This window comes from Pongo abelii, chromosome 20 (assembly GCF_028885655.2).
Source record: "Pongo abelii isolate AG06213 chromosome 20, NHGRI_mPonAbe1-v2.0_pri, whole genome shotgun sequence".
NCBI classification, from domain to species: domain Eukaryota; kingdom Metazoa; phylum Chordata; class Mammalia; order Primates; family Hominidae; genus Pongo; species Pongo abelii.
In genome coordinates, this window is record NC_072005.2 from 61,137,360 (window position 1) to 61,164,633 (window position 27,274).

Below are 27,274 nucleotides of genomic sequence, written 5' to 3' on the forward strand. Positions count from 1 at the left end.
ATAATACATGTAATATGTAAATATAAATATTAATATTAAATAAATATAAATGTATCTAATAAATATTAAATATAAATGCATGATTTATATTTATATATTATATATTTATATAAATTATATATTATGTATTTATATAAATATACATTTATATATTTATATATAATTATATATAAATATTTATATATAATTATATATATAATTATATATATTTATATATAATTATATATATAATTATATATATTTATATATAATTATATATAAATATATATTATATATTTATATATTTGTATATTATATAATATATAATTATATATTATATATTATATATTTATATATTTATATATTATATAATATATAATTATATATTATATAATATATATATATAAAATTATATTTATATATAATTATGTTATATAAAATTATATTTATATATAATTATGTTATATAAAATTATATTTATATATAATTATATTATATAAAATTATATTTATATATAATTATATTATATAAAATTATATTTATAATATTAAATTATATTTATAATATTACATTATATTTATAATATTAAATATAATTATATATATTATATATTTATATATGAATATATGTAATATTTATATATTTATATATAATATATATAATAATATATAATATATTATAATAATATATATAAAATATATTATATTTAATATTATTATATATTTATATATAATATATAATATATTATATATTATTATATATATTATATATTATATATTATTATATATTATACATTATACATATTATATATGTATTACGTATATTATACATTATACATATTATATATGTATTACGTATATTATACATTATACATATTATATATGTATTACGTATATTATACATTATACATATTATATAAGTATTACGTATATTATACATTATACATATTATATATGTATTACGTATATTATACATTATACATATTATATATGTATTACGTATATTATACATTATACATATTATATATGTATTACGTATATTATACATTATACATATTATATATGTATTACGTATATTATACATTATACATATTATATATGTATTACGTATATTATATATTATACATATATAGTACATATTATATAATATATATAATATTATGTTATGCATATTATATATTATACATTACACATATATTATACATATATGTATATATTATATATTATACATATTGTATATAATATATAGGCTTAAACACTATATAATCTCACATTTCTCAAAGGCTTTGTTCATTTCTTAAATTCTTTTTTTTCTTCAAGTATTATCAGATCAGCTGGATCATATGGCCTAGGTGGCAAAGTAGCTTACACAACAACCTGGATTTGTTGCAGGGCCTTCCCTTGTTCCCAGCCTCTTTCAAAACTTTTGGGGTCAATTGGCAAGTAGGCTAATGCGGCACCACCAAATGAGAAATGTGTTGTCTTCAAAATCCAAAGAGGACCACTAGGCATTATGCATTTTTGTTTGTTTGTTTTTGGTTGTAGGAAGTATCCAATGTAACAACTTATTCTTCACCTTGGAATAAATATTGTAGCATGTTCCACACCAGTGGAACCCTAATAACCTCACTATATTGGAAAGTTCCAGAATTATTGTGGGATTTATTTCTCACTTTCTGGAGTGCAAAAACCAATAAATTTAGAGTAGTTGCTACTTCTTGCTCAGTAGGTTCAATCAGTATAATGCCATCAATGCAATAAACCAATGTGATATTTTATGGAAGGGAAAGGTGATCAAGATCCACATGAACTAAATAATGACATAAGTCTGGAGAGCTGATACACCTCTGAGGTAGAGCAGTGAAGGTGTATTGTTGGCCTTACCAACTAAAATAAAGCAGTTTCTGGTAGTTCTTATTAACAGTGATGAAGTAAAAAGCATTTGCCAGATAAATTGCTGAATACTGGGTACTCGTTAATATATTAATTTGCTCAAGCAACAAAACTATATTTGGTACAGAAGCTGCAATTGAAGTCACCACATGATTAAGCTTGCAATAATCCATGGCCATTATCCAGGATCCATCTGTCTTCTGCACAGGCAAATAGGGGAGTCAAATGGGGATGTGGTAGAATCACCACTCTGCAAACTTCAAGGTTGATTGTGCTCATTATCTCTGTAAAATCTCAAGAAACACAGAATGCAGTATTGCTTTTGGTTTGCTATTTATATAGAGGGAGTTTTAGTGTCATCTACTTGGCTTTTGCCACCATAATAGCCTTGGCTCCACAACTCAGGGTATCAGTGTGAGGATTCTCATACTTGTTGAGTATGTCTATTCCAATTACACATTCTGGAACTGAGGATATAGCCGCAAAGTGGGTTTGGGAATACACTGTGTTTGTTATGAAAAAACCCGAGTTCAAACACCATTGACCACCTGACTTTCATAAGCCCCTAATCTGACTGGAGGATCACAGTGATATTTGAGGTCTCCTGGAATTACTGTCAGTTCAGAGCCAGTGTCCAGTAGTACCAAAATATCTAATTATTTCATTTTCCCAATGCACAGTAACTCTGGTAAAAGGCCATAGGTCCCCAAAGTCAATTTTTGGCCATGTGCCTGGGGCAGTGTCCTCAAGGAGATGTGGGTTTCCATTTAATTTGAGTTCTGGGTCTATAAACAAGCTTCAGCCTAGGAATAGATTGAGGAACAGAGACTCTCTGCTTTTATACTTCAGGTTAGACTTTTGTTCACTTGACCTAGAACTTATCTCATACCAATTGAACAAAAAAATGAGTGTGTTTCCTATTTATTTCATTGCGTGGAACACAGTGACCTACTAGCCAACATCGTACTTCTGCAAGAGTCAAACTCTTGCTATTGCTCCTCTGACTGCTCTTCATTATGGTTAATACATTCACCTTACACTTTAGCAGTTAAGTTGCAACACTTGGCCCCTGTCACTCAGGGACACAATTATTCCCATTACATTTAGGTTTATCAATTTAGTGGCAGCAGTTCCCAATGTAAGTTCTACTGTACTGAGAAGAACAATCACAGAACTTTTCAAGGATACTGAGGCTCTACTCAAATTTATTTCTCACAATATTGTTAGAAGGTATATCTTCTGGACCCCTCCACTGTGTGTGAGTAGGTCTTAAATGATAAATTCTTTCTAATATTACAATCTCTCTAATCTGTTGAATTGTTTCTTATACAGTAAACCAAGATTGGTCTGGCATTTTGAGCTCATTTACTGTGGGCCAACTTTTGTTCCATGTTTCAGCCAACCAACCAGACAAACTATTAGAATCATTTCTAACTCCCTAAGATGCAATGGTAAATACAGAATCTCTGTTTAGTGGGCCCACATTAATAAACCTGGCCTGACTCAACTTTATGTTCCTTTCACCATTATGGCACTCCCTTGATATCCAGTCCCATATATGTTCCCTCAGATTTCTATGTGTTTATACACATAGAAATTTATATTAGAAACATTTATATTAGAAACATTCGGTAGTTGCTTTGAAGTATAGAACGTCTCCTCATGGGACACACCTTGCACTACACATTTCGTGTCCTGCAGGATGTAAATCTAGATATAGGTCTAGAAACATGAGGGGTAGTGTGGGTGAGTCCTGAGGAAAATCAGCACAGTCTTGATCGCAACTTTCTCAGGGGAGGCAGTATTTTTTTCTAAAACAATTCAGGGTTAATCTCTTCAGCTGGGTGTGGGGAAAATGCTCCTATTGATAATAAATAATCATCAGAATTTAGAGGGACATGACTTCAAATTATACTACAAGGCTACAGTAACCAAAACAGCATATCATTGATATAAAAGTAGATACTCAGGACAATGGAAAAGATGAAAAATCCCAGAAATAGAGCCAAATATTTACAACAAACTGATATTTGACAAGGCATACAAAAACATAATTTAAGGAAAGGACACTCTACTCAAAGCAATGGCAACTGGGAAAACTGGCTAGCAATGTGTAGAAGAATAAAACTGGGTCTGCGTCTTTCACCATATACAAAAATTAACTCAAGATGGATTAAAGACTTAAATTGAAGATGTGAAAACATAAAAAATTCTAGAAGAAAACCTAGGAAAAACTCTTGTGGACATTGGACTAGGCAAATAATTTATAATTAAGACCCCAAAACCAAATGCAACAAAAACAAAAATAAATAAATGAGACCTAAGTACACGAAAAAGCTTCTGCACAGCAAAAGAAATAACCATCAGAGTAAACAGACAACCTACAGAATGGGAGAAAATATTTGCAAATGATACATCTGACAAAGGACTAATACTGAGGGTCTACGAGGAATTCAAACAAATTAGCAAGAAAAAACACAAATTTCATCAAAAAGTGAGCAAAATACATGAATAGGCATTTCTCAAAAGAGGACAGACAAATGGCCAATAAACATATGAAAAAAATGCTCAACATCACTAATCACCAGGGAAATGCAAATTAAAACCACAATGAGATACCATCTTCCCCAGCCAGAACAGCCATTATTAAAGTCAAAAAACAATAGATGTTGGCATGGATGTGGTGAAAAGGGAACACTTATAACCTGCTGTTGGGAATGTAAACTAGTACCACCTCTATGGAAAACAGTGTGGAGACTTCTCAAAGAACCAAAAGTAGGTCTACCATTCGATCCAGTAATCCCACTAGTGGGTATCCACCCAAAGAAAAGCAAGTCATTATATTAAAAAGACACTGTACATGTTTCGTTTTCATAACACAATTTGTAATTGCAAAGATGTGAAACCAGCCTAAGTGTCCATCAATCGATGAGTAGATAAAGCAAATGTGGTATATTTATACACATCATGGAATAGTGCTCAGTCATAAAAAAGACAAAATAGTGTATGTTGCAGCAACTTGCGTGAATCTAGAGGCCGTTATTCTAAGTGAAATAATTCAGGAATGTAAAACCAAATACTGTATGTTCTCACTGATAAGTGAGAGCTAAGCTATGGGTATGCAAAGCATACAAGTGGTATAATGGACATTGGAGACTCAGAAGTATGGAGGTTTGGAAGGAGATAAGGGATTAAAAAGACTACATATTGGCTACAGTATACACTACTTAGATGATGGGTGCATTAAAATCTCAGATTGCACCACTATGCAATTCATCCACATAACCAAAACCCACTTGCACCCCCAAACTTTTTGAAATAAAAAAGTGTATATATAACAAAAATAACAATATGGAATTCTGAAATAAAAAATAAAGGACAGTCATGGAAAAACTGGTAAAATCTGACTAAAACATGACTTTAGTTATTACAATAAAAAGAATTTAGCAGGTCAACGTTTCCAGCTCCATCAGCGTATTACCACATATCCTCATTCCAACTTTGAAGATCCCACTCCTTCCCAATAAATGCCAGTTAGAATCGTAGACACTGTGAGGCTGGTGACTCAATTTGTGTTTTAATTGAGCTGCTTGAAGCATGAGATTCTGGGTTTGAATTTCAGCAGTCTCAGCCCTGTCCTTACCAATGATGGATCTCTTTCAGGACAAACACAGAAGCCTCATGTATTTATATGGTGCTTGAATTGAGGATTTGAATCTGTGAGCTCATCCTTTTTCTCTTCTCACTTTGTCAAGTGACAAACCAGCCAAGATAATTACACTTATTAGTTAGAGAAAATGTTAAGAGATGCTATCTGCATGGTCACCCTGGTCCTTTGCTTAATATAAGTGCTTGATTTGAAGTTTCCAATGATGACTATTTTGTGTATCCCTGTTTCCACATCACGTCATGGACTATCAGTGCTCTCATTATGATTGAAAATAGAGTCATTAGTGTAGTTAAATCTAATAAAACTAGACAGTCAGTTTCAGAAACTTCAGAACCAATTTAGAATATGTGTTTTTAAGTTTTTTTTTCTAAAATCATACCCAGGATTAAAATATGTCTTGTAAGTGTTCTTTAGAGAAACAGAACAAAAGTATGTGAGTGTGTGTGTACTTTTTATCTATCTGTCTATCTATCTATCTATCTATCTATCTATCTATCTATCATCTATCTATCATCTATCTATCTATCTCTGGGAATTTGTTCCTATGATTGTAGAGGCTTGGTGAGTCCAAAATCTGCAGGACAGTCAGGCATCCTGGAGACACAGGAAAGAGTGGCAGTTTGGGTACAAAGGCAATCTTCTGGAAGAATTCTGTCTTACTTAGGGGAGACCACCAGCTCGTTTTCTTCTCACAATGCACATATCATCTTATAACATATTTCATGTCTTATTTATTATTTCTTGTCATCTAATATTCATCTTTCTTGGCTATAATACTGGCTCAATAAAAGCAGGTTCTTTGGTAGTCTTTCTTTCTTTTACTCTAATAAATCTTGTACACCAGTATTATGCTTGACATACATTAGATGATTCAAAACTGCCTATGGAGGCCAGGCACCGTGGCTAACGCCTGCAATCCCAGCACTTTGGGAGGCCTGGGCAGGTGGATCATCTGAGCTCAGGAATTCAAGACTAACCTAGGCAACATGGTGAAACTCCATCTTCCCAAAAATACAAAAAATTAGCTGGGCACATTGGCATGCACCTGTAGTCCCAGCTACTTGGGAGGCTGACATGGAGGATCACTTGAGCCTGGGAGACGGAGGTTGCAGTGAGCTGAGATCATGCCCCTGCACACCAGCCTGGGCGACAGAGCTAGACTCTGCCTCAAAAAATAGTTGCCAAGACCAATATCAAGAAGTTTATTCACATTTTCTTATAGTAGTTCTATGGTTGTAGGCCTTTAATCTATTTTGACTCTTTAATCCATTTCGAGTTACTTTTTGTGAATGGTGTAAGATGAGGGCTTAATTTTTTTCTTCTGCATATGGATATACAGTTTCCACGAGATAATTTATTGAAGAGACTGTATTTTCCCCATCGTTTATTTTCAACCACGTAGGCTTTTTTCATTCTGTTTTTTCATTTCTCTCTTCTGAGTGAGTAATTTTAAATAAACATTTTTCAAGTTTGCTGATTCTGCTGCTAAGTCAAGTTGAATATTAAAGCTTTTTATCGATTTTTTTTAGTCCAATCATTGTATTCTTCAGTTCATTGTGCTCTTGTTTATGGTTTCTATTTTTTTATTTAACTTTCCATAATGTTCATAAACTGTTTTTCTGATAACATTGAATTGTCTATATGTATTCTCTTGTGACTAACTGAGCTTCTTAAAGATGATTATTTTGAAATTTTTATCATGTAATTTATACATCTCCATTTCTTTGGGGTCAGCCACTGACTTTTTTTTTCTTTGATGGTGTTATGTTTTCTTGTTTCTTCATCTTTTTAAAATTCTGGTTTTGTTATCTTTGCACTCAATAAAGCATTTTTCTCAGCCAATTAGTAAAGACAAGAGAACACCTTCACCAGCCAAACTATCTGGAGATTGTGGAGTATATCTCAAGCGTTTTTTTTTTAATTATACTTTAAGTTTTAGGGTACATGTGCACAGTGCATGTTTGTTACATACATATACATGTGCCATGTTGGTGTGCTGTACCCATTAACTCATCATTTAACATTAGGTATATCTCCTAATACTATCCCTCCCCCCTCCCCCCACCCCACAACAGGCTCCGGTGTGTGATGTTCCCCTTCCTGTGTCCATGTGTTCTCATTGTTCAGTTCCCACCTATGAGTGAGAACATGTGGTGTTTAGTTTTTTGCCCTTGTGATAGTTTGCTGAGAATGATGGTTTCCAGCTTCATCCATGTCCCTACAAAGGACATGAACTCATCATTTTTTATGGCTGCATAGTATTCCATGGTATATATGTGCCACATTTTCTTTTTTTTTTTTTCTTTTTTTTTTCTTTTATTATTATTATTATTATTATCATTATTATACTTTAGGTTTTATGGTACATGTGCGCAATGTGCAGGTAAGTTACATATGTATACATGTGCCATGCTGGTGCACTGCACCCACCAACTTGTCATCTAGCATTAGGTATATCTCCCAATGCTATCCCTCCCCCCTCCCCCCACCCCACAACAGTCCCCGAAGTGTGATGTTCCCCTTCCTGTGTCCATGTGTTCTCATTGTTCAATTCCCACCTATGAGTGAGAATATGCGGTGTTTGGTTTTTTGTTCTTGCGATAGTTTACTGAGAATGATGATTTCCAGCTTCATCCATGTCCCTACAAAGGACGTGAACTCATCATTTTTTATGGCTGCATAGTATTCCATGGTGTATATGTGCCACATTTTCTTAATCCAGTCTATCATTGATGGACATTTGGGTTGGTTCCAAGTCTTTGCTATTGTGAATAATGCGGCAATAAACATACGTGTGCATGTGTCTTTATAGCAGCATGATTTATAGTCCTTTGGGTATATACCCAGTAATGGGATGGCTGGGTCGAATGGAATTTCTAGTTCTAGATCCCTGAGGAATCGCCACACTGACTTCCACAAGGGTTGAACTAGTTTACAGTCCCACCAACAGTGTAAAAGTGTTCCTATTTCTCCACATCCTCTCCAGCACCTGTTGTTTCCTGACTTTTTAATGATTGCCATTCTAACTGGTGTGAGATGGTATCTTCTTAATCTAGTCTATCATTGTTGGACATTTGAGTTGGTTCCAAGTCTTTGCTATTGTGAATAGTGCCGCAATGAACATACGCGTGCATGTCTTTATAGCAGCATGATTTATAATCCTTTGGGTATATACCCAGTAATGGGATGGCTGGGTCAAATGGTATTTCTAGTTCTAGATCCCTGAGGAATCGCCACATTGACTTCCACAATGGTTGAACTAGTTTACAGTCCCACCAACAGTGTAAAAGTGTTCCTATTTCTCCACATCCTCTCCAGCACCTGTTGTTCCCTGACTTTTTAATGATCGCCATTCTAACTGGTGTGAGATGGTATCTCATTGTGGTTTTGATTTGCATTTCTCTGATGGCCAGTGATGATGAGCATTTTTTCATGTGTCTTTTGGCTGCATAAATGTCTTCTTTTGAGAAGTGTCTGTTCATATCCTTTGCCCACTTGTTGATAGGGTTGTTTGTTTTTTTTTCCTGTAAATTTGTTTGAGTTCTTTGTCTCAAGCATTTTTATGAATAATTTGCCTCAGTTTTCTTGTTACCTTTTGTGGGCACAAACTTACTTTTATTTTTTGTTTGTTTGTTTATTTGTTTGTTTTCAACCTACAAAGTCAGGCCAGGAGCTGGGTGTCTCCTGTTTATCTTCCCAGGCCAGTGCCCTAAGTTTTACAGAGTTGTGTGCCCTCTCTTCATCTGGCAGAGTTGAGCTGGTGCTGATATCTATGTGCTGTCTCTGGGATTTCGGTGTGCACTTTGTAGGGGCTCATGCTCATTGTCTGCAAAGTCTCATGGGGCTCATCTTTGGAGAGCACACAGATTGCTGAGGACCATGCCAGCCAGTTCTAGGGGCTGCAAGTGAGGCATTCCATTTGATTTATGCATGGGTTTTTTGGTAAGTTTTGCAAGTCAGTTAGTGGGATCTGCAGCCTGTTTTTGAGACCTATGTGTTTGGTACTGTGAGCTCTTGCATCTTTTACTGCTCCTAGCCCCTCCAAACTATTCAGTCATGCCATTGCGTTCAGTAATCTGGGTGGGGCGTTGGTGGAGTTGGTATCTTGGGCAATTTCCCCTGAGACTGAGTAAGCAAGGTGCTCAATCTGTTCTCAATTTCCCCTGTGGGAAGAGTGGCAGGCTGTAGGGCCTCTCTTGACTCCACAAGCAGTGCCACCTTGGGGAAGAGAGGATGCATGTAAATTAACTGTTATTTTTACCCTCTTCAATAACATATTATTCAATTTCCTATTCAAACATGGTGCTGGAATATCTCCACTGGACTCCTGGATTCTCAAAGAATTATTTCTGTTCATGTATGGTAGTAAAAATTGATGTTTCTGTAGAGGTATGTTGGCCAGAATCATGTATTCCACCATATTAATGGTGTCACTCCTCTTGCCTTGTGTTTTAATTATAATTTCCTAAAGAAAATTAATGATTTTGAAAAAATATAGATTTGAAGGTGTGATAGCACAAAGTTATTTTGAAATGTCAGAACTGAGACACAATGACTCATTTGCTTGTGTCTTGCATTCTCCACTCTGCAGTTCTGCTCCCATGGCTGTAGCTTCAGTCGGATCCACCCATTTTCATATTTACCACTGATGTGTAATTTAGGGGTTTTAGCAGCCATTCATGTTTATTGCTTGCAAACTCAACATACAGACTATCCAAGTCTGTCCTGCCGTTGTCATTATTAGGCGGGAAATCTCTACAGAGAAAAGAAAGTTTCCTAAGGAATATTTTGGACAGAAAAGAGAGATCTTGATTCTTGCGTTCATTTTCACTTTTTCAATGTAGTAATTTGGTTATTTACTATTACTCAAATGTGAAGTGTCGTTAGTTTGCTTGTTTTATTTTTAGCATTAGTAAACACATAGGGTTTGCATAGGTTCATTAGTTTTAATCCATTACACATATTTTTTGATACTGTAAATATCCCACCCTTTGCCGTTTGGAATCCTTCATGATAGTCTTTCTGTTCTGGTTACAGGAATTAGATGGTATCTGGTAACTTCTTTTGCTTTCTTGTACAATAAGAGGTTCTAAAATCATCTCCTACATTAACTGTTTTAAATGTGAATTGAGCTATTTCTTCAGGGAGAAATTTAAAATTTTTACTGCATATATTTTTAATATTAAATGTTTGATGATATACTCATATGAGTAAACTCATGTTTACTATATATAGACAAAATTATCTAGTTAGTTTAATCATTATCATAAATTATTATAGAATATGTTATACAATATACTAGGCAATTTATTTTTAAAATTATAAATTTATAATACAATAGGATATACAGCATAATATATGTTATGTATAAAACATATAACTGAATAAATTTGCTTCAAATTCAGTGGAAATAATTTCTCTTGCTTAGTAAAGCCTTAATTTGTTATGACGTTAGCTTCACTTTTTTCCTATTTAGGTTTGTGTTAAGTTTATTAATTATACCTGAAAATATTTTCATATCAGATATATTCAAGAAAATACGTATATATTTCCAAAACAAAACAACAAACAAGACACAATAAGATGAGTCTAGTTTCATCCTGTCTCTCTCTCTCTTTTTTTTTTTTTTTTTTAAAAAAAGGAGCTTCACTTTGGTTGCCCAGGCTGGAGTGCAATGGCACGATCTCAGCTCACTGCAACCTTCGCCTCCCAGGTTCAAGCGATTCTCCTGCCTCAGCCTCCCGAGTAGCTGGGATTACAGGCGAGCGCCACCACACCCTGCTAATTTTGTATTTTTAGTAGAGATGGGGTTTTGCCATGTTGCCCAGGCTAGTCTTGAATTCCTGACCTCAGGTGATCCTCCCGCCTTGGCCTCCCAAAGTGCTGGGATTACAGGCATGAGCCACTGCACCCAGTCCATCTTGTCTCTTTTGTGCTGTTTCCTCTCTTCCTCACAAGTGTCCACTTTTAAAGATTTTGAGGTATTATTTAATTTTTTAAGTAGAAAAATATAGACACACACACACAAACATAACAATATACTATTTACCTCTAGTTCATCGTAAACCTAATTGCACATGATGTTCAGAGTATTTTGTTGCTGTTCTCATTCCTGCCTCCCATAGTCGTGAGGGTCAGCTGTAAAACGAACATCCTCATCACATCCACAGCTGCTCAGTGCTCCATTGTGGGGACACCCAGGGGTTTATTCAGTCTCTCTTTGATTGACACTGGGTGGGATCTAGTCATGGTGGTGTTACAAATAATAATTCGGCACGTAATATCTCTGTATTCTGAAAGTTGCTCTTAATGTTTGTATTCCCTTGAGATAATCAGTCTTGTAAGAAAAGGCATTTTATGGATGCAATGAGAATAACCCAGTTTTCTTCTTTATGTCTCTAGCTTCCTCTGATTCAAATAAAATCAAATTCCAACATCAAGATAATTAATATGTTAGTCACCTCAGTTAGTTATTATTTCTGTGTGCATGTGTGTGTGCAGTGAAAATACTTAGGTTCTACTCTCAGCTAATTTTAAGTGTACAATACAGTATTGTTACCTATAGTTTTCATTCCATACATTAGTTTTCCAGAATTATTCATCCCGGAGAATTGAAACTTTGCACCTTTTGACCAACATCTCATTTTTCCCATTTCCAGCCCCTACTAACCACCATTCTACTCTCAGCTTCTATGAATTTTACTATTTTAGATTCCACAATTATGTGAGATTATAAGATATTTGTCTATTAAGAGCTGGACTCATTTCACTTAGCATAATGTCATTTGGGTCCAATCCTGCTATCGAAAATGATCTGATTTTCTTCTTTTTAAAGATTGAATAAAACTTTATATTTATTATACTATGTTATCTTAATCCATTCCTCCATCAATGGGCATTTATGTCGTTTATTTACCTCGGCTATTGTGAATACTGGTGCAATGAATTCATCAGTGCGGATATCTCATCAAGATCTTGATTTGAGTTCTTTTGGATAATTATCCGGAAGTTGAAATCTCGTGGCTTATAGTTCAATTTTTAACATTTTGAGGAAGTGTGATACCGTTTCTATAATGGATGGATTGGTTTCTGTTAACTTAAATTAGGGTATTGTCTTTCTCACTCAGACTGCTGCTGGAATCCTTGGAAATTCTTCACTCCTTTACTTTTTTAGCTTTACTTTTATCACTTCACAGATATTGAGACCCAGAGACCTGATTCTCAGCCAGCTGATCTTAGCGAACAACCTGGTTCTTTTCTCTAAAGGAATCCCCCAGACAATGGCAGCTTTTGGAATGAAATCCTTCCTGGATGAGGCTGGATTAAACTTGTCTTCTATCTATACACAGAGTGGCCAGAGGGGTTTCCCTCAGCACCACCTGTCTCCCAGTGGCTTCCAGGCCATGAAGCTTCACCTCAGTATCTCTGGGAGGATGGAACTCCAAATTAGGTCCACAAAGTGCATTGTTTTCTGCTGCCCCCTCTGCTGGATCTTGCAAATTGTGGCAAATACCTATATTGCAATGCATGTAACTGGCCCAATGAAGAGCAAAAAAGTGAGTATGGAATAAATGTATAGGTACTGCTCCTCACCCATTCTAGGATGATTGCTATTCTTAGTAAAGGCAGTTATTTTCTCCCTTGTGGATGGTATGTCTTTGGCCCTCGTGGACTACACCAGCAGCTCCATGATCCTCTTCTTATATAGACACAAGCAGACAGTCCAATGCATTCGCAGCCACAGCCTCTCCCCCTGAAAGTCCCATGAAACTAGAGCCACACACACCATCCTCATCCTGGTGAGCATGTTTGTCTCCTCTCATGGTCTAGCTGGTATTTTATCATTGTGGGTAACCTGGATTCAGAACCCAAGCCATTGGCTGAGAAGCATCTCCTTCCTGGTGTCTGCAGGATTCCCGACATTCAGCCCCTTTGTGTTCATTGTCAGTGACACCTGCGTCTCACAGGTCTGCACTGTCTGCTGGACAAGGAAGACAAATGCTCCAAGTGTGGTCTCTGGGCTCTAAGTTCCCTCTGGACAATTGCGTCCTTTATTTAATCACTTCTCCTCACAATATTTGTTGGATCATACATTATGCCAGTTAACATGCAAGGACCTTGGGACTCAGTATTGAATAAAAATGATAATAACCATAGCCTCATGTTGCTTCTTAGACTCTCAAAAAATGAACACAGTATAAAAATTACCCAAATGTATGTCAGTTCCTCAGAAGATTAAACATAGAATTACCATATGACCTGGCAATTTCTGGGAAAATTAAAGCAAGGATTTAAAGGGATGCTCATATACTCATGTTCATACAGCGTTATTCACATTAACAAAGAGTAGAAACAACCCAAAGATGGATAAATGGATAAACAAATGTTATACAAACTACAAAACACTGTTCAGTCTCTAAAAGAAATGAAATTGTGACTGACATACACTATAATATGGAGAGCCTTGAAGATATTATGCTAAGTGAAATAAGCCAGTCTCATAAAGGACAAATATTGCTAAGATTCTATCTATACAAGCTACCTAGATTGGTCAAACTCGCAGACTCAGGAAGTAGTGTCATGGTTAACAGAGGCTTGGGGGCCTGGAAACGGAGAGTTGGTGTTTACTGAATATAAAGTTTCAACTGGGAAAGAGAAAACATTTTGGGGATGCTGATGGTGATGGTTGCACAGCAATGTCAAACCACTTCACACTACTGTACTGTAGAGTGAGAAATAGTAAATACGGTAAATTTTATTTTATGTGGTTTTTTTACGATAATTTAAAATGAGAAAGAGTAGTAAAAACACACAAAAGAGAGGAGCTAACAGATAAAGTGCACTAAGTTAGCCAAGCCAGAGCTTTAAGAACCATTATCACTTCTCTCTCTCTTTCACCCCACAGTCAACATTAATCAGGTCTGACCATGTGTTCTGCCTTCTTAGCACTGCTCACGTGTGTCCCCTCCTCTGTTATTTCCGTGGTCTCTGGCCCAGCTGGGCTTCTTCTCTCTTTGCCTGTGATTTGCTCTGTTCTCCTCCCCGGCTCAGACGTGCAGTCCCAGTCTCTGCTGATGCTTTGTCCCCACATTGAGGGCACTGCTGTTTCCCCACAGGTCACTCTGGTTTTGTTTGTTTGTTTTGAGACAGAGTCTCACTCTGTCACCCAGGCTGGAGTGCTGTGGCGCAATCTCGGCTCACTGCAACCTCCACCTCCCAGGTTCAAGTGATTCTCCTGCCTCAGCCTCCCGAGTAGCTGGGATTACAGGTATACGCCACCACGCCCAGCTAATTTTTTGTGTTTTTAGTAGAGATGGGGTTTCACCATGTTGGCCAGGCTGGTCTTGAACTCCTAACCTCGTAATCAGCCCACCTCGGCCTCCCAAAGTGCTGAACTCCTAATACACCCTCTGTCTTTTCCCGCCTTGTCTGTGCCCTGGAGGCTGACTCTATGGATTGCATCATCAGTGTCTCCTTGCCTTTAGTATCTGAGTTCAACCATGGGAGGCACTGTCAGGAGAGCAGAGGGTGAGAGGAGAGAGAAGCCAGGGAATCTATTCCCACACGTACCTCCTGCCAGGCTGTGGTTTGTCAGCAACTGTGCTCCTCTACCCATGACATCAGCTCCCACGAGGTACCTCCCATCTCCCACACAGAGCTCTCTCCTCCCCTTGACCTCCCATCTTGGGAGTGGCAGTGGCTTCCTGGGGTGCTTTATCCCTCTCATTTGCCCACATCTTCATACACTTGTTTTCTTTCTTTTTTTTTTTTTTTTTTTTTGACGGAGTCTTGCTCTGTTGCCCAGGCTGGAGTGCAGTGGGACGATCTCGGCTTACTGCAAGCTCCGCCTCCCGGGTTCACACCATTCTCCTGCCTCAGCCTCCCAAGTAGCTGGGACTACAAGCACCCGACACCATGCCAGGCTAATTTTTTGTATTTTAAGTAGGGACAGGGTTTCACCATGTTAGCCAGGATAGTCTCGATCTCTGACCTTGTGATTCGCCCGCCTCGGCCTCCCAAAGTGCTGGGATTACAGGCATGAGCCACCTGTGCCTGCCCTATACAATTCTTTTTCTATTTTCATTTTCATTTTAGATTTGGGGGTACGTGTGTAGGTTTGTTACCAAGGAATATTGTGTCGCATTGAGGTTTGGAGTAAGACTGAGCCCCTCACCCAGGTAGGGAGCATGGTACCCAACAGGTAGTTTTTCAGCCCCAGCCTCCTCCCTCTCTCCACCTTCAGTGGTTCCCAGCGTCTACTGTTGCCATCTTTATGGAAAGATGTGTACCTAATATTTAGCTCCCACTTATAAGTGAGAACATGTGGTATTTGGTGTTCAGTTTCTACATTAGTTTACTTAAGATAATGGCCTCCAGCTGCATCCATGTTGCTGCAAAGGACATGAGTTCATTCTTTTTTGTGGCTATGTCCATGGTGTATATGGACCACATTTTCTTTATTCGGTTCACTGTTGATGGGCAACTGGGTTGATTCCATGTCTTTGCTATTGTCAATAGTGCTGCAATGATCATGCAAAGTGCATGTGTTCTTGAGTAGAACGATTTATTTTCCCTGGATATATAGCCAGCAATGGGATTCCTGGGTCAAATGGTAGTTCCATTCCTAGTTATTGGAGATATCCTCAAACTGCTCTCCACAGTGACAGTTAATCCCAGCTCTTTGAGAAGCCAAGATGGGAAGATTGCTTGAGGCCAGGAGTTTGGGGCCATTCGATTCTCTAACTACTACTGCTGCTGTATAGAAATGTCATTGATTTGGATTTGTTTTTATTTTCTTATAAATCCTAATGGACTTTGAATTTTCTATTTAGAGAATCTTATTGCCTACAAGTAATGAAAAAAAATATCTCTTTAGGCCTCATATATCTTATTTTTAGTTTTTTACTTTTACTGATATTATTACATCAGTTAGGACACCTCAGTAGAAAGTGGAATAAAAGTGGAGAGAGCATTAAGCCTTGTTTTGTTCATATTTTAGTGGAAATTGATCTAAGCTTCATCATTAAATATAATATTTGCTATTGGTTTGTCGCTGGGCATCCTTTAACATGTTTATGATGTTTCCCTCTATTCCTAATTTATTAAGATTTTTTAAACCATAAATAAGAGGTACAGATTATAGTAATATTGAGCAAATATTTTCTTCTCACCTCCAATGGGCCATCCTCATAGATCCCCTCCCCTCACCCTCATCTCCCCTACCTCACCGTGGGTCTCTCTCCCCAGACCCCTTCTGCAGGGGGCCCCCGGAGGTGATGTATGCTCAGCTGGACCACCAGGCCTTCACTTGGAGGACAGCCCAGGCTGTGTCCCCAGAGTCCACGGTGCCCATGGCTGAGTCTAGCACATACACAGCCCTTGCCAGGCACTGACTCCGGGACAACTGCCCCCTGTTCCTGAGGAAATCTTGCTTGGAAAAGCCTCAAGAAGACATCTGGAGGGCTTCCCTTTGCAATCATCCTGGTCTGCAAAACCAGTCAACTCTTCTGGAGATAAGAGATAGAGCCCAAAGTTCTCTAATCGGCATCTAGACAGTTCATTAACCAGGTGATTCCTTCCACAACTGACCAGCACCTCAAAGAGGTGGTGTTGCAGCTACTTCTAGAAACCCAGCTGCAATCACTTGGCTGTTTCCAGACACCTAGCTCCAGTCACCTGGTTGTTTCCAGTGACCCAGCTGCTGTCACTTCTCTGTTTCAAGACACCCAGCTCCAGTCTCCTGGCTGTTTCTTGAGTCTCAGCTATAGCCATCCCAGCCAATTCCATTAACAACATTGCATCCCCCTGCAGTTTCCAAATGTCTTCTGTAAATCCCCCCAGCTGCCCCAGCAATCATCTACTCAGCTGATCCTGAACATCCTCCTAGAGTTTAGTTGTTGATCTTGAGAATGAGCTATACATATGGATCTGAGAGCTGAGACCAGTCCTCTGGGTCATGCTTTACTTCATGCACCAATTAATAGTTTAAATACCTCACATCTGGCAGTCCTGTGTCATGTTCTGGGGTGTACAGATCACTTGGACCCAGTCTCTGCCTTCATGTTGTTCAAGGCTACATGGGGTTAAAAGAGCTACAAAGGAGGTGTCAGTATTTTTTTAAGGATTTCATTGGCAGTGATTGCATATATTCAAGATGCACAAGGTGATAATTTGATATACATATACGTTGTGAAATAATAGCCACGATCAAATGAATCAGCACATCCGTCACCACCCACGCTGTACATAAGATCCCCTGAATGTGCTCATCTTAGGCCTCCAAGATGGAGCATTAAGTATCAGGGATGAATTAAGGTGTCTGAGGGGAGGCATGGATGGGTGAAGTTAGAGAGCTCATCCCACTTATGCACTTACACACATATGCACATGTACTCACACATTCACACATGCACACACATGAACGCACTCACACGTCTGGAGACCTCTGAGTCATCTGTGCGCTGAGACTTGGTTGTCTCCACCCCTCTTAGAAAGTTAGATGCTCTCCCTATTCAGATTAAAACGGAAAATTACTTGAGAACCACTAGGGGGAGAGAGTGTCTCATTTGAATTAATTTTTGTGCACATTTAAAATAAACAATAACACACTTACCATGGGCATGCCTTTGGCCGGATTGCAAAGGTAAACATATATCAAAGCATCTCATGATACCCAATAAATATATGCAATTATTATTTTTCAATTAAATTTTAAATAAAAAATAACATACTTACCATGGGCATGCCTTTGGCTGGATTGCAAAGGTAAACATATATCAAAGCATCTCATGGTACCCAATAAATATATACAATTATAATTTTTCAATTAAAATACCATAATAAAATAACAGAAAAGAAACCTGCATACATGTAACAGGGTGGATTTTTAAATGTCATTTTATACAAGAAAAAGAATATTTTTAAAAAAACTCAACAATAACTCAGCTCATCCTATGGAGCAATTACTAGTTGAATACTACGCAAACATCAACACATTCACTAGTCTTACATGTGCCCCACAGCTCGTCCTATTTTTTCCCCACTTGTGGGGATTTTGATAGTTGTTGAGTATGTCTAATCCAATTATACATTCCAGAGCTAGGAATAAAGCCACAGGATGCCTTTGGTGGCCAAGAAAATTCAATAGGAGACAAATCTGAGCTAAAGCTTCATTGACTACCTGACCTCCATAAGCTTAAAATCTGACTGGAGGGTCACCATGATGTTTTGGGTCTTCTGAATTTAGTGTTAGCTCAGAGCCAGTGTTTAGTTGTACCCAAAATATCTGATTATTTCCTTTACCCAGTGCACAGTTGCCATGATAAAGGCCATAGGTCCATTTAAGGGAAGCTGAGAGAAATATAATTGTATAACTTTTTATAGTATATACTGGGGCAGCGCCTTCAAGGATACCTGGTCTTCCCTTTAATTCAAGGGGTTCTGGGTCTATAACTGGTGAAATTCTAGTAATTGATTAAGAGACTGTAACTCTCTATGTTATGATTCTAATTAGATTCTTGTTCTCTTTGCCAAGAAATGGTCTGCTTATACAAATCCAGTAAGAATGAAGTAAGTTTCCTATCTATTTCATGTCTTAGAACGCTGCAGTCAACTGGACAACACTAAAGGGCTGCATGAGACAGTCTATTCTGATTACTGCCTTGATTCTGATGTCCATTATGATCACCACACCCAGTTCTATGATAACCACACCCAATTCAACACACCAGATTCTCACCTTTATCGACTGACTTCTGACACTTGAGTCCTGCCACTCTAGGATCCAACTACACCTCTTACATTTAGGTTTCTCAGTTCAGCGGCAGCAGTTCCCTCTGGAAGTTCTGGCCACTCCTAATACACCCTCTGTCCTTTCCCACCTTGTGTGTGCCCTGGAGGCTGACTCTATGGATTGCATCACCAACATCTTCTTGTGTCTAGTGTCTGGTTGAGTTCAGCCATGGGAGGCACTGTCAGGAGAGCAGAGGGTGAGAGGAGAGAGGCTGGGGAATCTATTCCCACACGTACGCACTGTCAGGCAAAAAACTGTGCTCCTCTACCCATGACATAAGCTCCCACGAGGCACCTCCCATCTCCCAACTCAGTCCTCAAGGTGACTTTCCAGAGACCCAGTTACATTCGGCTGTTACTAAAGAGTCAGCTACAGTCATCTAGCTGTTCCCAGTGACCACCCCTAATCCCCCATAGCTGCCTGCCTGTTTGCAGAGACCCAGCTACATGCACCTGGCTGTTTCTACAGACCTGGCTACATCCACCTGGCTGTTTCCAGAGACCCGGCTACATCCACTGGCTGTTTCTAGAGACCCAGCTACACCCACCCAGCTGATTTCATTATCACTGACGCAGTCCCCAGCTGCTCCTATGTCTCCTGGAAATCCCCAATTGCCCCAGACTTTGTTGTAATTTTCTTCTCAGCTGACTCTAGGGATCTTCCTGGAGCTTAATTGCTGACCTTAAGAATGGGCCATATTTATGCAACTGAGAGCAGAGCCCAGTTCTCTGGGCCATGCTTTCCTTTGAACATCAACAAATAATCCTAAAGACCTAAAGTCTGGCAACCCCATGCCAGGTCCTAGGGTGCACAGGTAACTTGCATCCAGTTTTTGCCTCACAGTTGTTCAAAGCTGAGCAGGGAAAAAGAAGAGCCACAAAGAAGTTCAGTGTTTTCCTTTTTATCTTTTTAAAAAATCCTTTTTTTATCCTTAAAATGATTTAATCAACCAAGATTGTGTATATTGAGGTGTACAACATGATTATTTGATATACGTATACATTGTGTAATGATTGCCACAATCAAATTAGCACGCTCAGGACAACCAGTGCCCTAAATAGATCCCCTGGATTTGTACACGTTATGCCTTAAAGTTGGTGCCAGAGTTCCATTTATTTATTTTTATCCATATATAATAGTTGTATATAGGTTTTGGGTACTTATGATATTTTGATACTTGTATGCAATGGGTAATAATAAAATCAGAGTAATTAGAATATCCATCACCTCAAATATTTATCTTTTCTTTGTTTTGGGGAGCATTACAATTCTTTTATTCTAGTTGTTTTGAAATATACAATATATTATTGTTAACTATACTTTCTCTACTGTACTGTCAAATACTCAAAGTTATTTCTCCTATCCAACTGCATTTCTATACTCCGTAACGAACATCTCCTTATCCCCCACCCTTTCCAGCTCTAGTAACCACCAGCCTACACCTTTTTTTTTTGAGACAGAGTCTCGCTGTGTCACTCAGGATGGAGTGCAGTGGCGTGATCTTGGCTCACTGCAACCTTTGCCTCCTGGGTTCAAGCGATTTGCCTGCCTCAGCCTCCTGAGTAGCTAGGATTACAGGTGCACGCCACCACGCCGGGCTAAAGACAGGGTTTCACCATGTTGGCCAGGATGGTCTCAAACTCTTGACCTCAAGTGATCCACCCACCTCAGCCTCCCAAAGTGCTGGGATTACAGGCGTGAGCCACCGCGCCCGGCCTTTTTTTTTTTTTTTTTGAGACGAGGTATTGTTCTGTTGCCCAGGCTGGAATGCAGTGACACAATCATGGCTCACTGCAGTCTCGACCCTCCAGGGTTCAAGCGATCCTCCTGCCTCAGACTCCTGAGTAGCTGGGACCACAGTGCACACCACCTCGCTCAACTAATTTTTGTACGTTTTGTAGAGAAGGGGTTTTGCCACATTGGCCAGGCTGGTCTGGAACTCCTGACCTCAAGTGATCCACCTGCCTTGGCCTCCCAAATCACTGGGATTGCAGGCACGAGCCACCACATCTGGACAACCAGTCTACTCTCTCTGTTTAGGAATCCACTTCTTCAGCTCCCACATATGAGTGAGAGCATTTGAGATTTGTCTTTCTGTTCCTGGCTTATTTCACTGAGCATAATGACCTCTGGTTCCAACTATGTTGCTGTAAGTGTCAGGATTTCATTCTTTTTTATGGATGACCCCTCTTCCATTGTGTATATATACCACATTTTCTTTACCCTTTTATCCATTGATGGACACTTAGGTTGATTCTGTATGCTGGCTTGTGAAGAGTGCTGCAATAAACACACGGGTGCAGGGACTCCTGTGATGTCCTGAGATTTTTTTCCTTTGCGTGAATATACAGTAGTGAACTCACTGGATTTTACGATAATTGCAGTTTCAGTATCTTGAGGAATCTCCATGGTTTTTTTTGTTTTTTGTTTTTTTTTTTTTGAGATGGAGTCTCGCTGTTGCCCAGGCTGGAGTGCAGTGGTGCGATCTCGGCTCACTGCAGGCTCTGCCCCCCCGGGGTTCACGCCATTCTCCTGCCTCAGCCTCCCGAGTAGCTGGGACTATAGGCGCCCGCCATCGCGCCCGGCTAATTTTTTGTATTTTTAGTAGAGATGGGGTTTCACGGTATTAACCAGGATGGTCTCGATCTCCTGACCTCGTGATCCGCCCGCCTCGGCCTCCCAAAGTGCTGGAATTACAGGCGTGAGCCACTGCGCCCGGCCGGAATCTCCATGTTTTCTATAATGGCTGTACTAATTTATATTCCCACCAACAGTGTATAAGAGTTATTTTGTCACCACATCCTCATCAACATGTTGTTATTTTATTTTATTTATATATTTATTTATTTATTTATTTGTTTAGATGGAGTCTCGCTCTGTCGCCCAGGCTGGAGTGCAGTGGTGCCATCTCAGCTCACTGCAACCTCCAGCTCCTGGGTATAAGCGATTCTCCTCCCTCAGCCTCCTGAGTAGCAGGAGCCTCCTGATTACAGGCGAGCGCCACCACACCCGGCTAATTTTTGTCTTTTTAGTAGAGATGGGGTTTCAACATGTTGGCCAGGCTGGTCTCAAACTCCTGACCTCGTGATCCGCCTGCCTCGGCCTCCCAAAGTGCTGGGATTACAGGCATGAACCACTGCGTCCAGCCCAGCATGTTTTTATGTTTCTTTGATAATAGACATTTTAACTGAAATAAGATGATACTCATTGTGGTTTCGATTCGTATGCCAGTGATGATTGTGGGTTTTTGTTTGTTTGTTTGTGTTTTGAGATGAAGTCTCGCTCTGTCACCCAGACTGGAGTGCAGTAGTGTGATCTTGGCTCACTGCAACCTCTGCCTACTGGGTTCAAGTGAGCCTCCTGCTTCAGCCTCCTCAGTAGATGGGACTGCAGGTGTGTGCCACCATGCCCAGATTTTGTTTGTGTATTTTTGGTAGAGATGAGGTTTCACCATGTTGCCCAGGTTGGTCTCAAACTCCTGGGTTCAAGTGATCCACCTGCTTTGGCCTCCCAAAGTGCTGGGATTACAGGTGTGAGCCAGCACGCTCGGCTGATGATTAGTGTTTTGAACACTTTTTATATAGCTGTTGGCCATCTGTACATTTTCTTTTGAGAAACGACTATTCAGATGCTTTGCACACTTGTTAATGGAATTATCTGGGAATTTTTTGTTGAGGTGTGTTTCTTCTAGGCCTAATTTGTTGATAGTTTTTATGATGAAGGGATGTTGAATTTTGTCAAATGCTTTTTTTTAACATCTGTTGTGATGATCATATAACTTTTTTTTTTTTTTTTAGACAGAGGGTCTCTCTGTTGCCCAGGCTGGAGTGCAGTGGCGCGATCTTGGCTCACTGCAACCTCCGCCTCCCAGGTTCAAGAGATTCTCCTATCTCAGCCTCCCGAGTAGCTGGACTACTGGTGCACACCACCACACCCAGTTAATATTTTGTATTTTTAAGAGAGACGGGGTTTCACCATGTTGGCCAGCCTGATCTCGAACTCCTGACCTCAAGTGACCACCCATCTCAATCTCCCAAAGTGCTGGGATTGCAGGCATGAGCCACCGCGCCTGCCCATGATTATATGTTTTTTGTTCTTCCTTCTGTTGACATGAGGTATCATATCTATTGATTTGAGAATGTTGAAATATCCTCCCTTCTGGTTGCTGTGTGGAGTGTGAGCTCTCCTACCCTCCATGGCCTTGTAATCCCACTGTCCCCAGGCCAACTGTGCCTAGACTACACAGTAGTCTCATGTGCATGGAGCAGTCATGATCGATCCTGGTGGTAACGGGGGGTTGGTGTTTCAGGCATGGCACAGTCAGAGGAGGTCCCAAGGAGAGACTAAGAGGTAAATTTAAGTAGAGCTACACCCCATCCTTGGTATCTGTAGAACCCTGGATAAAATCAAATATACCAACCCAAATGCCCATCAATGATAGACTGGATAAAGAAAATGTGGCACATATACACCATGGAATACTATGCAGCCACAAAAAAGGAGGAGTTCATGTCCTTTGCAGGGAAACAGATGAAGCTGAAAGCCATCATTCTCAGCAAACTAACACGAGAACAGAAAACCAAACACCGCATGTTCTCACTCATAGGTGGGAGTTGAGCAATGAGAACACATGGACACAAAGAGGGGAAAATCACACACCGGGGCCTGTCATGGGCTGGGGGGCTGGGGGAGGGATAGCATTAGAAGAAATACCTAATGTAGACAATGGGTTGATGGGTGCAGCAAAATACCATGGCACGTGTATACCTATGTAAGAAACCTGCACGTTCTGCACATGTATCCCAGAACTTGAAGTATAATAATAAAAAAAAAGAAAATGAAACAATGAAACATGGGTTCTTATGAATCACAGAACACCCGTGACCCCAAGTTAACATGGAAATTTATGATTCATTCCAACTAGGTCCTGTTTTCAGTATCTCACAAAAGCTTGACTCTAGAGTGAAATATACTTGGAAATGAATGAAAGACTCTTGTGGTCTTTTTACTTCTTGTAAGGCGTTAGGATCCACACGTTTGAATACCTTTGACCAGGACCTCCTGCAATGCTTCTCTCTCTGCCCCCAGGCGTCCCTTCATTCAGATAATACCAACTCATCATCACCATCTGACCTCTGCTTCAGCTTCTTCACCACCCTCCATCTCAATTGCTTTCTCTTTTTCTTCTTTATTTTTTGAACTTCAACTTTTATTTTAGATATGGGGATACATGCTCAGGTTTACTACATGGAACTATTGCACCCAGGTGGTGAGTGCAGGACCCAGTGGATATTTCTTTTATCCTGTCCTATTGTGTTAAATCTTTCCTTCCCGGGACTGGTCCTATCTCTAAACTTTTTGCGTAGTGATTTTATCAACTTAGTTTTTGCTAGGATGCTAGATTTTCCAGGAGGGGAGGTAATTTGAAATGAAGTCTGGGTTACTGTGAATCCAATATATCTACTTTGCTCGCCTTTATCTCTTGTGTCCTGGGATGGCCACAGGTTGACATGTTTAAATGTTTCTTAAGTGAGGATGGATAAGATTTACTGAGTGGTGAGTGCACAAATACAAAAGCAAAATGAGGCCGAGCGCAGTGGCTCACGCCTGTAATCCCAGCACTTTGGGAGGCCAAGGCGAGCAGGTCACCTGAGGTCAGGAGTTCGAAACCAGCCTGGCCAACATGGTGAAACCCCATTTCTACTAAAAATACAAAAATTAGCGAAGTGTGGTGGCAGCTGCCTGTAATCTCAGCTCTCAGGTACTTAGGAGGTGAGTTAGGAGAATTGCTTGAACCCAGGAGGCCGAGGTTGCAGTGAGCCAAGACTGGACCACTGCACTCCAGCCTGAGTGACAGAGAGTGACCCTGTCACAAAAAAAAAAAAAAAAAAAAAGGAAGCAAAATACAAGAAGTCCAGGACTGGTAAAGGCAAGGCATGTTGAGCGGTTAGAAAAGGGGTGATGACATCAAAAAACCTCCTGGCATTTCCCAGTCCTTGCCTAGCACAGGTTACTCTGAAAGCAGGACTTAAGACAAGGATATGAGCACAGGTGACTGATTTGGGAACCAAGTTTAAGGGAATAGGGTTCCCTTATGAAAGAGAGAAGGAAAGGAATTTCTGAAATCAGCAGGCATCGTGGACACCACTACAGCAGGTAATATGGACAGGTCCACACCAGGATCTCTGATAAAGTGCAGACCACCATCCAGAACTTCCCTCCAAAACAGGAGATACTTGCCAATATGTGTATGGCTTTCTAGTCTCCATTTCTGGGAGTTTCTTTTTCCCCAGCGACTGTCAGACGCATCAAGCTTTGGCTGAAATAGCTTCCACTAAGGTCCTTACACACAAATGTGGAGAGACACATGGAAATCCTCGAAATGAGATAGATACTGTCCTGTGATTCTGAGAGTGACCCAAAAGGATACGGAATGAGGTACTAAAAGCAGGTGCTTGGAAACCTGAAGGCAGTGGTGTTCATGCGTTTCCCGGCACTTTGACTTTCAGCCTGCAAGCCTCTCCTTCTTTGCCTTCCTGAACATTAGACACGATTTATTTTGGGTTTGTTTTTTCTGCTTCCTTTTTCCCCTCCCACCCTATGTTTCAGTTCTAAAATTAGAAGGTCCTCTCATCCTTTTAGGAAGAACAGAGACAGAAAATGATTAGTCACCACATAGGACAGATACAATTCCAGATCATTGCAGGACGTGCCCACTCCAATGGATGATTATTGAGAGCTGGCCACCTGAGGTGTTTTACACAGGTAGCGGTCTAAGGGTTGAAGCTAACACAGACAGTGGTCTAAGGGTTGAAGCTATCTGGCCTTTTTGCTTGCTTGTTATGTATTTATGGCCTTTTTCCTTTTCGAAATAATTTTACTAAATATTTAATTCACCAACTATATATATCTATGGGGTACAATGTGCTATAAATGTATACACTGTGGAATGATGGAATCAAGCCAATTAACATTTCCATCACTCCGTGTACTAACATCCGTGAAAACATTTAAAATCTATGCTTGGCTGGGCATGGTGGCTCATGCCTGTAATCCCAGCAACCTTGAGAGGCTGAGATAGGTGGATCACCTGAGGTCAGGAGTTCGAGACCGGCCTGGCCAACATGGTGAAACCCCATCTCTATTAAAAATACAAAAATTAGCTGGGAGTGGAGGTGGGTGCCTGTAATCCCAGCTACACAGGAGGCTAAAGCAGGAGAGTCGCCTGAACCCAGGAGGCGGAGGTTGCAGTGAGCTGAGATCACACCACAGCTCTCTAGCCTGGGCGACAGACCGAGATTTTGTCTCAGAAAAGAAAAAATATATATATATTTTGGAGCTACATCGTGCTAGCGCTGCAGAGAATGAGTTTTGTTTTGCGACACAGTTTTTAGGTGTCTACTGGGCTCTGGTAGAGATGGAATGTTTGGCCTCAAGTAGGCAGGGTCCCATGGGACATCAGTAGCCGACCATGACCTGGCTGTGTACTGACCCACCAAGCATTCAACTGGCGTGCCCAGCCGCTCTCCGTCATCTCATAGAAGTGCTTTATGTGAGATTTGGCTAAAGGAGTCCCTGAAGGCCTGTGGGAGGCAGAATAGTGACCTCCCAGAGATGTCCACCTCCTGAGCCCCAGACCCTGTGAACTGGAGGAGCTTATGTGGCAAAAGGGACTTTGCAGATGTGATTAAGTTAAGGATCTTGGGTTGGGGAGATTATCCAGGTGGGCCTGATATAATCACAAGGGGCTGAGTAAATGAAAGAGGAAGGCAGGAGGGTGAGAGTGAGAGAAGGAGGTGAGTGCATGGAAGCAGGGGGCAGATAACGGGACTGGTGGCTTTGAGGATGGAGGGAATGGAGAAGCAGGAATGCGGGAGCCTGCAGAGGCTTGAACAGGCGAGGGAACAGTTTCTCCCTGGAGCCTCCAGGAGGACACAGCTC

The 27,274-nt window shown here is 39.8% G+C and overlaps 1 pseudogene; it reads left to right on the forward strand.

Moving 5' to 3' along the window:
- PONPYGV1R-PS1923 (vomeronasal 1 receptor ponPygV1R-ps1923 pseudogene) lies at positions 12,648–13,568 on the forward strand (annotated as a pseudogene).